This window comes from Cryptomeria japonica, chromosome 3, assembly GCF_030272615.1.
Source record: "Cryptomeria japonica chromosome 3, Sugi_1.0, whole genome shotgun sequence".
Classification (NCBI taxonomy): Eukaryota; Viridiplantae; Streptophyta; class Pinopsida; order Cupressales; family Cupressaceae; genus Cryptomeria; species Cryptomeria japonica.
The window spans coordinates 895443732-895459927 of record NC_081407.1 but is presented as its reverse complement, the minus strand read 5'-3'; positions in this window follow the sequence as shown (position 1 = coordinate 895459927).

Sequence of the window (16196 nt, the reverse complement as noted above, 5' to 3'; positions counted from 1 at the left end):
GTGGCGGTTTCTAATAGCTTCTGCATAAGTCTTTTTACCGATATCATTGCTTACTGTGAATGTCTTCTTCTCTTCACCTTCACTTGAAAAAGTGAACTGTATCTCCTTATCGGATGTATCTTTGCTGTTTGAACTTTGTCCTTCTTCAAATCCTAAGCTACCAGTATCTTTAGATTGCTTCTATTTTCTCAAAATATTGTCCAAGGCATCTATGCTACCCTCATATTTGCTTCTCACTTTCAGTTCATCCTTACTCTTTTCAAGCTCATTTCTAAGCTTCACTATTTCTTCTTCCAAGTCTTGATGCTCCTTTTCCTTCTTCATCAAATCAGAGGATGTAACTTCACAAATCCTCTTGGCTTCTTCCAACTGGAGTTTTAAGTAAGAGATAACTTGATTGGACTCATCCAGGGATTGCTTCAAGAGATCTTGTTCTTCTGCTGCAACAAGTTTGACCTTCTTGAGATCCCTTCTTGTCTTACTTAACTCCTCAAGAACACTTATGAGCTCACCTTCTAGATCCACTTCAGCTTCAATTTCTTCTTCTTCCTCATCTTCAACAACTGGTTCATCTAGAGCCATACAAAGATTAACTTTTCTTTCATTCTCATGGTAGTCATCTTCTGATGCACTTTCTTCATCTGTGGCATCATCCTCAATGGTATGTAAGCTATTATGCTTTCGGTAGCTTCTTCTTCCTTGCCAGTAGACATTCCTTTCTTTGTCTTTACCGACAGATTTGCCAAAACTTCTTTTCTCATCTCTACCGGTTTCATTATAAGGACATTTTGCAGCAAAGTGTCCAACTTTACCACAGTCAAAGCATTTGAGAGGTAACTTTCCTTTATACCTACCAGATCCTCTCTTGAAATTTCTGACAAAGTTTGCTACCTCTGCATCCGAGTCTTCACGGGATCCTTTATGAGCAACCTCTTCCTTGTCCTTTTTGACGAAGTTGAAAGTTGCCTCTTTCTTTGAAGATGCTTCACCGATTGTCCTCATTTCATAGGCAGTTAGAGAGCCAAATAGCTCATCCATTGTGAAGGTTTTTAGATCTTTGGCTTCCTCTATGGCAGAAACCTTAGTATCATACTTCGATGTGAGAGATCTAAGTACCTTCTTGACAATAATCTCATCAACAATTTCCTCTCCAAGTTCTCTGATGGTGTTCATAGTTTCATCTACTCTTGAAGGTAGTTTGCAATATTTTCTTCATCTTTCATCTTTATGCCTTCAAGCTGACATCTTAGTTATTGCAGCTTGGCCTCTTTAACTTTGGCATCTCCTTCAAATAATCTCTGCAATTTATCCCAAGTCTCCTTGGTTGATGCACAGTGCATGACCTGACAAACTCATTATCCAACAACCCGCTTAGAATAACATGTTTAGCCTTTGCATTGTTCTCATACTCCTTCTTAGCATCCGGATCGGTGGGAGGAACACTAGGGACAATATACCCATTCTTGACAGACATCCACACATGAAAACCAAGGGAACAAATATAGGTCTCCGTTATTCTACTCCAAAAGGCATAGTTAGATCCATCAAACATGGGGCTTTTAAGGAGGCAAACTCATTTCTTGCCATTGTGTTCTTTGACCAGAATCTACCCAAGCTAGAGAACTCTTTGATCAACCAGGAACCTAGGTTCAGATACCAATTGTTGAACACAATGTACCACTAAGAGGGGGGGTGAATCAGTGATTCCTAAAAAAATCTTTTTAAACCAAGCTTGGAGTACTGGTTAACAACCTAAACACTAAACAATCAAACCGGTAAGATAAGAGTGGCTATCAAAAGAGGCAAACACACAAATGCATAACCCACAACACCAGATGTACAAGGAAAACCCAATATGTGAAAAACCTTGGTGAGAAATGGTGCTGGAATCTACTGCTCCAATTTAGTCTCATAATGAAACAACAAATTACAATGATTTAGGGCACCAACCCAAGGAGTATCAAACCCTAGTGATTTAGGGTACCAACCCAAGGAGCACCAACCCCTACACCAAGCACCAACTCGATGTAATATAATGAAATGCAATTTTAATGCAATGATAGCACCTAGTTGCAAATGAATTTTGCAACACCTGATCAATGGATGTCTGTCAGTTATCAACTTCCTTTGTATCACCAGTCCTTCTTTTGTCGGTTATCATATTGCGTTCTCTGATCTCTTATCGATTTCTATCTGCCTCTCTTCGCTTTCTCAGAACCTCACCCTACACAGTATCACACTTGGATGCCTTCGCAACCGATCAATACCTACTAGTATGCTTGACTGTAAGGACTATAACAGTTAACCGGTTACTCTGTCTCTATCGGTTAGAACCTCTCACCAGTTCAACCTACTAACACACACTTTAACTCTCTGTGAAAGAACTCTTATCCAGATAGTCTTTCTTCCTGCTCAGACTCTCTTTTCTCTCACAACTCGTATCTAGCATCAATCAATCTTAGTCTCGAGTTCACATATTTATCTGTGAGGGTCCCCGCCAAAAGCAACATTCAAACGGTGGCGTATTAGGTTTTTCCTTCACCAACTCGATCCATATCAGATTTGATCTGATCTTCTTTTTTGGAATGGTTATGTGCATCACATGAAACTACACCACCATCTCCTCGCTTTTCAATGTGCGTTTTCTATTTTTGGATGTCTACAACATGCTTTTCTGCATTGCTCTTTCAATCGCCATTAATGGCTAGGTTGTTTCCTTTAGCCAATGAGTACAAGGATCAGATCGTGTTGCAAGGTTAGTTTAATCACCTTGCCACTTTGTCTTCCTCAAGCCGCAACAACCTGCCATCATCCCTTGATTTGCGGGTTCTTCATTAATGTCGACCTGCTCATCAGACTACTACGTCGATGAATACTTCACCGACGTGTGTATGCTCACCACCTAGTGTCCTCCTGTCATCTTTGTCGACATCCACCTTTTCTCAGACTGCAAAGTCAGTTTGGCATCCTTCACCGACCAAGACTCACTACCGGTTCAACACACCTCACCGGTATAACCTAACTTCACCGGTGGACCTTCATACCTGTCGATCTCTTCTTTTCCTCTTTGCTTGCTTTCCGGTGGTCCTACTTTATCGGTAGATGCTTCACTTCATGTGTACTAGCTCACTTCATGTGTACCGGTAACATACCTTCACTGTCTACCTACACACTCCATCCTTCATACCGATTGACATCATTACTCACTTTATTCATACTAGTAGCTACTACATACTTACCGATGACCATTCCATACCGGTTGACATCAATGACAACATAATGCCAACAATAACCATAATATAAATGCTAACCAAAACATAAAGACATATTTGGAGAAACCCTTGCAAGAAAAAAATTCACCCAAAGATATCCAATTTGTATTAATTCTTCAATAGTGAGTTATATCAATACAATTGCTCCCTTGAATTGAACAACAGTTTAATACTACAACCTGGAAAACAACTTATACAACCCCCTACACAAAGCTATATTTTATAAAAGAACTACAAAGTGAAACCATGAGGTGGTTTTGGAAACCATTTACAAGCCTAAATGAGGTATGGACTAAATTCCAATACCTTCCTAGGTCTAACATGTTGTTGGCTATTAATAACATATAACTTTACATGTTATCCAAGCCACAATTAAGAATCTATAACTAACCAAATTTGTGCATCCAATTTGCTCTTATTCTCCTATGCATTATATGTTTCATGAAAAGTGTCCAATACAATCATCAAGCTGGTCAAGTTTCCATTGTAACATCCCTCTTACATTCTCTTACATGTCAATAAGAATCTCTTGTATCTGACTCTTTGCAAGATATGAAATATCGGAGAAGGTGAAACTTGGACATCTTGCAATGGGCATTCCTTACTAATCTAGTAGGGTTTTAAAATGTTGGGACTGTAGTGCTACCTTGTTGACTTGAACTTGGATTTGCATGAACACATTGAAGATCACTGACAATTTGGAGTGAATAGAAAAATCAGTATCCACAACAAAAACAAAATAATTTCCAATCTAAATTTGGGAGATATATACATAAGACTTGGCCTCATCATCAAGGACATTATGCCACATAAACACCAAAAGAATAATAGATCCATTGCTAAACAAAGTTATAGATCTATTTCTAGACATTTTGTTTACAAATATAATGTAATAAAAGATGAAGAGCTTTTGATTCTCCACAAACAAATGCCTTGGATTAGACAAATCAATAGTTATCAAACTAATAACAATACGAAGGCCCTAATAAAGAAAATACAAAGCAAAATGAGCAACTTTGGGCTCTGTAATCACTTTCCAAATAATTTGAAAATATTTAGCTTAGATAGAAATTGGGTGATTGTAGAGATGACATCGTATTTAACTTTTGAACCATGGGGAAATGAGGCAAGATCTAACTATTTCCTTTCTTAAAGTGTAATTTTGGAAAGTGTATTAGTATATCATTTCTAGTATTTCTATCAAGTGTTAATAGAAAATAAAGACGTTTTTGTGCAAATGCTAAGAAGGCATGACCTCAATTATTGTTTAATAGGTAGCTTAGTCAATGTGAAATACACAAATTTTTTACTTTGGTTTGATGCCAAGAAAACTAAGTGGAATCAACCTTGAGTAGAGATCCTAGGGGGGCTTAATTCCCCCTTTTGAAGATTTCAAGGGACTACATTTTTGGAGTAGCTTCCAACAAATTTTGTTGAAACAAGATGATGACGAATCACCATATCATTGTTGGTTGATGTATAATCCAATGTTAAATCCATCCTCATTCCATAATAATCAAGGCATAATAGTTTCCTAAGCCTTCTACATACTTTTTGTGATAAAAGTGCCATTGATTTTAATAGATTTGGGAGAAATTACAAGAAAATGGAAACTAAAGCCATGTTAGATGCCCATACAACAAGCCAAAACCCATATAGTGAGCTAGAAGAATTTTTTTACTAGCCATGCTCAAGGCTCTTGGCTTATTTCCCATCTTCATATAAATGGTCCAAATTCTTTTTGTTGATGCTTTCATTAATGGTGTTTAATATGAACACTTTATCCTTGGCCTCTAGCATCCCCACTTTGTGTTAGTTGAAGGGTTTGGCTATCTTTCTACCAACACCACCATGCAATGATGATTCAAAGGAACCTCCCTTCCTAGAAATACCACTTAGTAAATTATTTCTTCCTTATACTCTTTGTAGATGGAGACTATTACAATATTTCAAGTGCTTAGATGCTTTTTGTTTACCTTTAGGCCCTAATATTCAATGGAAGAAGATAGTAATACTATAGCTAATCCTTTTTTTAGTGTCTTGGTTGGTTTCAATCCATTCTCGTATACCTTTGACCAAATACTTAATAGCAAGAGATATACCCAAGTATTTTACAATTTTCCTTAGACCGCCGCATTTTACAAACCAAGTAGGTGGGGGATCTTTCCAACTAAGTGTTACGTTAAAAATCACTCTTGCAATTTCATGTTGTATTCTACACTCGCTTTGGTGTGTTAGATTGAACCATCTAGATACCAATATGTTACACTTTTTAATGATATTTATATTCCAAATCATCCATATGTGTGTACTATTTGCAAACATTCGCACAAAGCATTGATGTCTTACGATTATTTATTTTTTCAATAATTGATTTAAAAATGTTTCTTTCCTTTTGCAATGGTCAATATATGGAATGTAACCATCCCAAGGACATCCTAAATTGTTGTCCTTCCCTTAAGACCCTCTTTGACCCTCATTCAAACAATTTTCTCAATCCCATCACAATCCATCCCTTAGAAAATGCCATATCGAGATTTAATAACAAAACTAGCTATCTCCATCACTTATTTTTGAAGCTCTTATCAAATTTCTATGCATGTGAAGTTGTCATCTTATTGTATAGTTATAGGGGTAAGGTAGCAACTCAAACAAATAACATTGTTCCTTTTGGCTACAAGTTAGAGGCGATTTTGTTCTTGTTAAATTGTTGTTGTTGTTGTAAACTCTTCATTCACTTAGTAACTCCTCTATTGTTATTTTTTGGGCATGTTTAGCTTCTTTGGAATTGCCATTTAATGTTGTCACTATTATTACATTCTCATATTATGGCATAATACTATGATTGCATAATTGTTATCTTTGCCATTATTTATTTTCCAATAACTATAAAAGACTAGGTTGTTGTGAAGGTTAAAAGACTAGTATTGAGATTTGACTAAGGGAAATCCCCAAATAGCCACAAAACATTTATCTTTCCATTTCTTGTGTTTCAGGTTGCATTGGAGAAGAAATAATATGATTACAACCAATTTGGTGATATCTTCTTTACCACCTTCATCTTGTTTTTATTTCATTGATATCCTTCAATAGGTTAGCTTGCTATGGCGTTATTTTATTACTCTGGTTGTTGGTTATGCCATTGCATTGTTCTATTTTATTTTGTTGTTTGCACATGTGATACCTTTTTAGGGGATACAACACTTTTAGTATTCCACCTATATGGGATGATAATACATAGCATTGGGGTCCATGGGGTCCATGTAGTCCCTACAAAGTACTAGTGTTAGAGTCAGAGAATTCTAATGTTTTACTCTAGGTTCCTCATTTTCTATTTTTTTTTCTTTAGCACTTAAATTGTGCTTTCTAGTTCTCAATTTTTCTGTAATTAGTATCAATTATCTCTTCAAGTGTTTAAGATTCATTTGTTAAACATGTTTTATAATTAAAAAAACAAAACAAAGAAAAATATTAATTAGCATGATCTGAACAATAGATTAATTTAAACATAATTTTTAGCTAATCAACTCTAGTGTAGTGTGAGATCACTCTAAAAAAATCTTATATTCTTTAGTATACTCAAATTTCATTCACAACATTTTGACGACCTTGACATTTTACACAAACTCTTAGGCTTTCAAAACTCATAAAACCTTTAACGCTTAAACAATCTTTAACCCAACTTTTCACTAGCTTTATTTTATAAGGTTCATGATTGTATGTTGTGAGATTGTTCATGAGTTTCACAACTCAATCCTCACACTCTAATATCATAGTTTAAAGGTATGTAAAAAACTTAAACATAACTATTTAGGTTATAAACACTTCTATAATAAATGTTCTATTTTTTCAAAAATCTATTTATGACCATTTAACAACACAAATGCTTTCTTCATTAGATCTGGTGTCTGTGACATGGATGTTAGTTTTGATCACAATGTAATAGACTAACCAAAAAACTTCTTGTATTTTTTATAATACGAAGACAAAATGAAAATTTTATAACCCAGTGCATATAGATTTTATACTTCAATCAATCGATGAGAATTACAAGATCTAACTATTTAAATCTTTAACATTTAAATCGATTTTATATAGAATTATGCATAAGTCTTTTCACTCCTCCAAAAAGATGGCTTAACCTTTTTTCATCCCTAAATTAAAATAAGAAAATCTTGTATGAGTTTTGACAATAATTAAAATAGAATAAGATTTAAAGCATAAATATTTTTAAAGATAGTTGTTCAATGATTATGATAAGTGGTAGCTAAGTAAATAAAATCAATGAAAAAATAATTTCCTCGCTTAAATATTCAATCAATGGAGGTTGCTCAAAATTATTAATTTTCTATGCAACTCATATTGTAATAAATTAAGAAATTTGGACACCTTAATTAACTCCAATTAATAAATCAATAATTTGTTTTTATCTAACTAAATTATTTTTATCATGCAAAGTTTTAGTTGATTATTTCTAACTAAAAAAACAATAATCACTTGATTAGCTTTTGTTAATTTTACTTCAACACAATTGTACATTTTAATTATATTTTATATATTTATTTTTAATTTAATTAGCATGATAAAATTTATGCATTACTAATATTATATTTATATATTTTTTTGTTTGTTTATTTTTTATTTTTTAATTATTATTATTCTTAATTAATAACTGAATTAATTTTAATTAGTACCCCCTTTAGTTTATTACCATTGACTAATTATTTTTTCCTAGCTTATTGGATAAAGTTTAATGTTGAGGAGAGGGTTGTGACACTATATTGGTTCTAACTATGCATATGATCTAACTCACAAATGACAACAACCACTACATTGTCAATGATGATATATGCCTCATTAGTTTTGGCAACCCTTTACTATTATGAAATTTAGATTCCACAAAGAAAACCTATGCACCTCTATACCCTTTTGGTTCTCACATCTCACATGATTTCACTTCTAATGCTCTTTAGCCTTCTTTTACACTCTACTAATTTGATCATGTAGACACCTCAAACCTACACACCTAATTAAATGAATTTTATCTGTTTAATTATCATTTATCCACCTATTAATTAAACCAAGGTTTGATTAATGTACCATTTTCTTCTATTTCAACCATTAAATTAAATTCAACATTTAATTGATATCCCCTTTCTTCTATTGAGTGAATAAATTATATTTATTCACTTTCCAACATTTTAATTCAATTTACATTTAATTAAAATCCCTTCTACAAATAAATAAATCAATATTTATTTATAAATTCCCCCCACTTGCATCTTCCTACAAATGCAAGTTGCATTAATTTTAGTTGAAATACATATTTTTATTTTAAATAAAATTCTCATTTATCCCACTTGCATTCTCCTACATTTTCTATTAACCTCCTAATCATTCTTCTAGAAGTCCTCAAATCGCACTTAACTAGCCTAAATTCCTCTAATCATGTCACATCCGTAAAATTGAGGGAGTCACTTCTCGAAATTTGGGGAAAGTCTTGAAAATGTGTTGAAGACTTAACCTTTTTCAACAAGTTAACTTGTTGAGTCTTCCAAACTTGTAAGGCTCTTACAAAAGCCTTGAAGTTTATCTACCTTCAACAAGTTAACCTCCAAAGTCTTCAAAGAGCCTTTAATGCCCTTACAAGACATCATCTCTTCACCATGCTAACCCATGATGGTTTGTCCATTTGACCATCTTTCAACTTTGCACAAGAGTGTAACTCTTGGACAATAGCCTTCAACCTTGGATAATAGTTTTATCCAATGGATCATCCTCTTAAGGTTAACCCTCAAAGTTTAATAAGCATCTAATGCTTACTTAACATCCTCTTAGGCCTCCTCATGGTGACACTTGTCAACATGAGATTGGGTTGAAAATCTCACGTGGATTGATAACTTTCAATCTTGACCATCCATTTGATTATTTCTTCTATAAATAGAGCCCATTTCCTCCATTTTAAGGATCCAAGTTTTCATGCATCCACATTATAGTCTCATAACACTAAGCATCTTGCCTCTCTTTGATAGAATAGAATTTTAGATCATTTTTTATAGCATTATAATCTTAGAATAATCATGTTGCATATCATGTCCTAGTATATCATGCTTGTTTGCTAGCTTAATCTCACACTAAATCTCTTATTTGGTAATATATCTAGTGTTGCGTGTCATTAACTCACCACTAAGATCTTAGTTGCATTCATTTAGATCTTAGATCATACACTATCTCTTGTTCTTTGAGTAGTCATCCCAAGATCAAGTGCTCTTCCAAGATGAGAGCCACCTTGAATCTAAGGGATCCTTGGAGATAGAGGATAATGGAACGTGCTTAGAGATTTTGTTTCATTTGCTTGTTTTATGATTGCTAACCTCTAACATAATATTTCATTGGTGTGTTTGACTTGTTTCTCTCATTTGTGGGATTCCACACTTCAAGGCATACAAATCATATGTTAACTGATGCAAAATATAGGTCAATTGTAGCACCATCTTGCTAAACTCTCTTCCACTTCCACTCAACTTGCTAAATTATTTAGTAGCTCCTTAAAAAAAACTTAATTATTTGCCTCTCATTTTCCTGCTAGAAACTAAAAGGCTTGTCCTACTTCTTACGATTTGAAGGCCTTCTGGCAATTTCACCAAGTGCCTTGACATGACACTAAGTGAGGCATGTGTCTTAGATATATTGCTCAACATCATGTTGATTCTATCATTCTAGTTGGATCCAAGAATTTGATGGTGCATATAGAAATAATGTTGTTGATGACTATTTACCTATCAATGCTTTCAATTTGCTGAGTGACTCAGATGATGATGCGTCTCTTGCTTCTAATGAGCCTCTTGTTGAACCTCATGCTCCTCTTGTACAGATTGAGCTACCTTCAAAACTTCACCATTGTTCCTCTCGTGTTGTTTTTCATAATGTGTATTTTGTTGTATGTGCATCATCTATTGTGAGTGTGCTTCCACTCTTTGGTGCAACCACATATTCTTACTCCTTCGAGGATGTTGATGAACCTCTTGTTGACATGACCTCTTTGTGCCTACCGGTCCTTGTTAGTGATCCTCCTTCATGGTGCATGCACCCTACTCTTCTTGCTACTCATGTTCAGCATTAGCCTTTGGTGGAGAACTTTCCCCCTCTTCCACTCTTTGATATGTGTACTTTAATAGGCTCTCAATGGGGTTTCCCCTCATGCTTCCCCTTGTAATGGTGTTCTTAATGATAGTATTTCTTAGATTTTTGTTAGTCAATGAAGGAAAGGTCTTCCTCTTCCCAATCTCTTCCTCGAGTTGTGGGCAAAATTCCTACCCACTCTTGATGCGGGTTGTCTATTTTTTGTAAAAGGTCTTTTCATGGCTTGGGACATGTTGTAAGTGCTCTATTAATGACCAATGGAATGTTACAAGTGTCATGTTTTTGGCATATGTTACTTTGTCTTTAGGGCTTGTTATTGTAAATGGCTAGCACCCTAGTTTGTTGCTTAATTAATAAAAAAAAAATAGTCGTGAAACCAAATAAAAATTGGTGGATATGCACCAATTCATTTCCTAAATATTCTTCTAGTTTAATTTATTTGCACTCGCTTCTCATGTGTTTGAGTCTAACATTGATGAGCCTACATCTTTTTTCTTTGATATGGTAGGGATCGTTGATTCTTTCTCTTGATCATCTTGAGAATTAGCTATTCCCAAACCTACCATATCTTTATCCCTTGTGGACATTCCTAATTAAACTTATGATAGTCCTTTGTTCATTTTGATATAAACCCATTAGTGGAGAACTAACTGAATCTACTAGCATGGTCACTGTTGTAATAAAAGAAACCTTGTTAGTGCATTGACTATATAGAGATGAGTATGGAAAGTTAGAAGTATTTATATAGACCCATGGAACTTAGTTCTTCCCACTTTGGTTTTGATTACCCTCTTGGTTCAAGTAGGACCTAAGTTCTTGAATGCTACCTAAGCTTCAACCACTTTCCTATTTAGCTATTTCACTCATAAATATCTTCCACAAAGGTACTCACATTTATTGCATACAAGTTATATATATTCCCTCATGATGAATTTGTGCACATATTCCACCATATGATTCCAACCACTTGCATTGTGTGATAACATTGCTTTAGATTATTTTTGGCGAACCTTGATAGGACATTTATGTCCTCACAATGATTTCCTATACAAATCATATCAAACTTTTAATGCAAGTAATTTAGTGTCACTGACTACAAGCCTTTCCTCACCATCCTCCTTGATTGCATCCCCTTTTGATTCCTATCCTTCTAAAGTTTCTTTTGTTCCATTGTCCACCCCTTTAGTGGCGAAGAATAATCCATATTTTCTAGGTTATCCCCCCATCCCTCCCCTAGTCTCTTGGTCCCTAGTGGTGGTCTTAGTTCCTCAATCCTAGTGGTCATTGGAGGAAGATCACCTATTCTACATAGATCTCAATATTTGGTTTCTCACCCTTTTTTAGATGCTTCATTTCTCCACCCCCTTTTGATAATGAAGGGATAGAAATTTGTGATACTAAAACCTCTCTATGTGTGCACATGTGGCTCCTTGATTTCCACTAGTTTCTCTAGTTCCTTCATCTACACCCTTAATAATGCAAGGAAACTATCCCATAGTGACTGCGTCTTGATTTATTTTCTCCTACTTCTCCTCCCCCTTCTCCTCTTAAGAGAATTCATGTTATGGTCCCTTATATCCATCATCCAAAACCAAATAGAAAGATTGTCAAATCTGTCTCCCTTTAACAAAACATTTTTGTGAGGGGGGCAATAATTTTGGGGAGAAAATTTTTAAAATTCAAAGACATAACTTTGACCATTAATTTTATAGAGGCATTTAAGAAATTTATTGATCTCTATTTCTTCATCAATTTTTTTGTCACCACCTTGTGAGGGTAGCTTGATTACAACTTTGTTAATAAGTTTTCATAAGTTATTGCATTTACCACTTTTTTGTATACCTCTCTAGAAAATCTATAGTGATCTAATCAATGCTTGATATATACAATTTTATAGTTAGTGCATCAAAAGCTAGGGATTTTCCTTTCTTAAAAGATTTGATTGTTGTATATATCTTCTTGATGGCAGTTTTAGCACAACCAACTTTAATTAGAATAATAGATCACTCCAATTCTCTTGAAAAGTAGGAAATTCCACTCCAAGATTCCTTTCCATCTAGTTCTTGACTATGTCGATTAGCTAAGTGACCTGTGTGATTTATTAACAAGGGGGCATTTGCTCATTTTTTTTTTGAACAAATATTAGCAATCAAATAATTTAGTTATATTTGAATATCAAGGATTTGACCTTTTTAAATCATATCTATAAGTTTTCTCTAATTCACTTATCGAGATAATCTAGATATACAATATTCTAATGCCTAATCTATGATTAAAAAAGATCAAAAGATGTTGATGGTTAGAGCAAAATAAAACCAAAATGAATAAATTGATAATGATAAGATGCACTTCATTTATTAGATTTGAAAGGCTAGATGAGATTTAAAAAAAAAAAAGAAAACAAACATTTCAATTATTGGTATTTCACATGTACCAAACATAATATTGATGAAATCATCTAAGGAAAATGTAGTATAAGATGTTTTAAGTTGCATGTAGCTAAATCGCCATATTTCATGCATAGATTTAAGACAACTTAATGAAAAGGACAATTAAACACAGATCTCACCAAATTATTCAGCTTAGAAAATAAAGCATAAGATGGCATTGCCAATGATAAGAATATCAATGGAATAGACAATATGATCCTTTAATTCATTTCAAAATTTGTAAAATTACAATGTTTAGTAGAATTATCACACTAAAATTGGATAAGTTTGTTGTAATACAAGATGTCTCACCTCTTAAAAAGATATCCTCAAGGAAGCAATAAATAGACACCTTGGGCACCTAAATTTTTAGGTTTTGAAAATAGTAAACTAGAACCCGAATTCTAATTATTCAACTAGAAAAAATACTAGTTACAATTGAAGTTGGCTTCTCAATGCCACTTTATAACTTATCAATTTGCTTGAGTTGATTTCTTACATTTATTGAAAATGATAATAATTAAATAATTAAAAGAATATTCTTATAGCTTAGTTATCATGTTGGTTTTGGGAAGTGCTCTAAGAAAGAGGTAATAACTTCATTTAAATCATTCACATTAGGTCCATAGCGATACTTGAGCTTTATTCTTTGAGCAAAAGTTGACTAGCTGATCTTATCTTGCAACTCTCCAAGTTTAGTTAGGTTCTCCATGGAACTTCCATATGGAAACCTTAGTCTTCATCATCAATTTGATGGCTTATTTTTCTATCTATTGATGAAGAGAATCGGTGAATTCATTTATAATCCATGGTACTAGATGAATCAATGTAGATTTTTTTCCCCATAAAGTACAAGGAAGATTTTTGATGAACTTATCTACTCTAGCCATTGCCTTGTCAGATGATTCTTTACTAGCTCTTATTCAATTTGGATTTACACTTCTTGAGTGTATTTATTCTAAGTTTGTTAGCCTTCAATAATGCATCCAACAACTCTTAATCTTCACTTTCAAAAATACCTAATCTAGCCAATTCAATAGGAGTATCTATTTTGCTTTGCGAAACTAGGATACATTCATTTGACATCAAAAGATCCTCATCAATTTTTTTGTTTCATTTTTTATTGCCAAACTTGCATCATACTAATGTTGTGATAGGATTTTAATGCTTCTTTAGTGAACCTACCTCCTAAAGCCTATAATCCTTCTCTCTATTTTGAATTAGCAAGGAGGATTCCTTCTAGGTGTAGATGTTGAGCATCCTTATTCAATGGAGCCAATAATGTAGGTGTAGGTGCATTTGAATCAGTGGGTCCAACCAAGTGATTTATGTATGATGTTAGTTGTCTCACTTGAGCAGTGAGTTCTTCTTTTATTATGCAAGAATTTTGGATTAAACTATGTGAAAACTTTTGCATCAAGATTTTTTATGCAAAAGTTTTCACACAATTTAATCAAGAAATCTTGCATAATATCAACATGGACTATGAAAATACAATGAATTTGAGTTCTTCTTTTGTATTCTCATCTTGCTTCTATTAGGAAAATGATGTCTCAACCTTGTAATTGCTTATAATAAGTTTACATTTGAGTGTAGGGGGTTTCTAGGGGGTAACCCCCATTGTAGGGTTTAAGGGAGATGAACTCTTGGATCATTCATTTGATATAAGAATAAATATTATATTGGATTTTCTTTCTCTAGAAGGAAACACTATTTCATGAGGGTGTTGTATTACGAGTGTGTTATTATAGTGGATCACTTTTTGTGTGAGAGTCTTGGAGCTATTGATTTGCCTCTAAATCTTTGGTTGGTGATACTCCTATGAAAACTTTCTCATTATAATCTTGTTGATTTCAAAATAATTTGACCTAAAGTAATCATTTTTAAATATATTTTTTTATCAGTGTGTAAAGAATTGTGTGTAAATTGATTTCATGTAGTTTTTTTTAGAAGACATGTCAAAAACTAAAAGTTATTTAAAAAGAGAAAAAATTATATTTTAAGTTTATGGATCAGTTTCACTAAAAATTTATTGAAAAATAGAAAAATAATCCAATCCTAAAACAATTTACATATTTGAAAACTAGACATTGTCATCTATAATGGGTTTTAATTTTGTAAAAAAAATCAAAAAGAAGTCATCAAATGCATGTGTAAAGTTAGTCTTTTCTCTTGACATTAAGATGACCTTGTACTTACAAGTCCAAGGCTAAGGGTTGGCTCACCATGGATTCCGTGAGTCTAAATCCAAAGAAACATGCATGTTGACATTTCAAAATTATAAAATGACACCCATTTGTAAAATATATTGGGTACTTGTTATTTACAAAATGGGTACCCGTTTTGGTTGTGATCCCGAATGAAAACTTGTATTCATTTTATTTTTTTCCTAGAGACTTAGAATAATAACAACTACCTGTAATTTACAATACTAGTACCCATTTCTATCAGCATTTTTCATCATTTTTCTAAGGCTAAAACTTCCCCTTAATGGGGACTCAACTTGTTGTGCCCACTGATTTCATATAAATTTATTTTTTAGTATCTCCAAGAAAATGATTAGTTTTAACATCCATTTTCTCTACCTCAAATAAGAAACTAGGAATCTAAGGAAAGATAGTTTAACAAAAAGAAAGAAAATTTAACCAAAATCAACTGCCTTCTTTGAAATAATCCCTTGGTTACTGGTTTGGCCTTGTACCTCTCTAATTGGTCGTATGCTCTATTTTTTTTTAAAACCAAGTTACAACCAACATGATTCTTTCTCTTAAGAAAAATCATAAGATTTGAGGTGTTACATCTATCTAAGGCTATATTATTCTCCTACATGCCTTTTATCTAAGAATTGTAGTTATCTAAAGTGAGATCTTCCTTGAAAGATGTAAGTTCATCATTAGTACATGATAACAAATACATAACAAAATTTGGTAGGCTATACCTAAGAATTGGGTTTTGTTATCTCAGGGATCATCTCAATGGTGAATTAAGGACTCTACCACTTGTTTTGCATGCTCAATCTACTTAGAAATATCACTTGAATCCTGTTATTTTTCTCCATCTCTTAATTCATCATTCTATTCTTCAACACTTGCATCTTCCTAATTCTCAACCTTTTTGTTAATGTGTACTATTTTCTTTCTTCTTTTTCCTTTGGTTACACAAGATATGAAAATACTCTAAGCTCCATGAAAATCACATTCTTCGAATAAAGTATTTACAAGATCATATTATTTCATAAATTATAACTTTACATTTTCACTATTTCAAAAAAAAAAAAAGGATATTGGTGCAGGAGCACCTAATAGACCATCATGCCTCAATGAGGCCAAGTTTGTATCTGTTGGTATTTTGG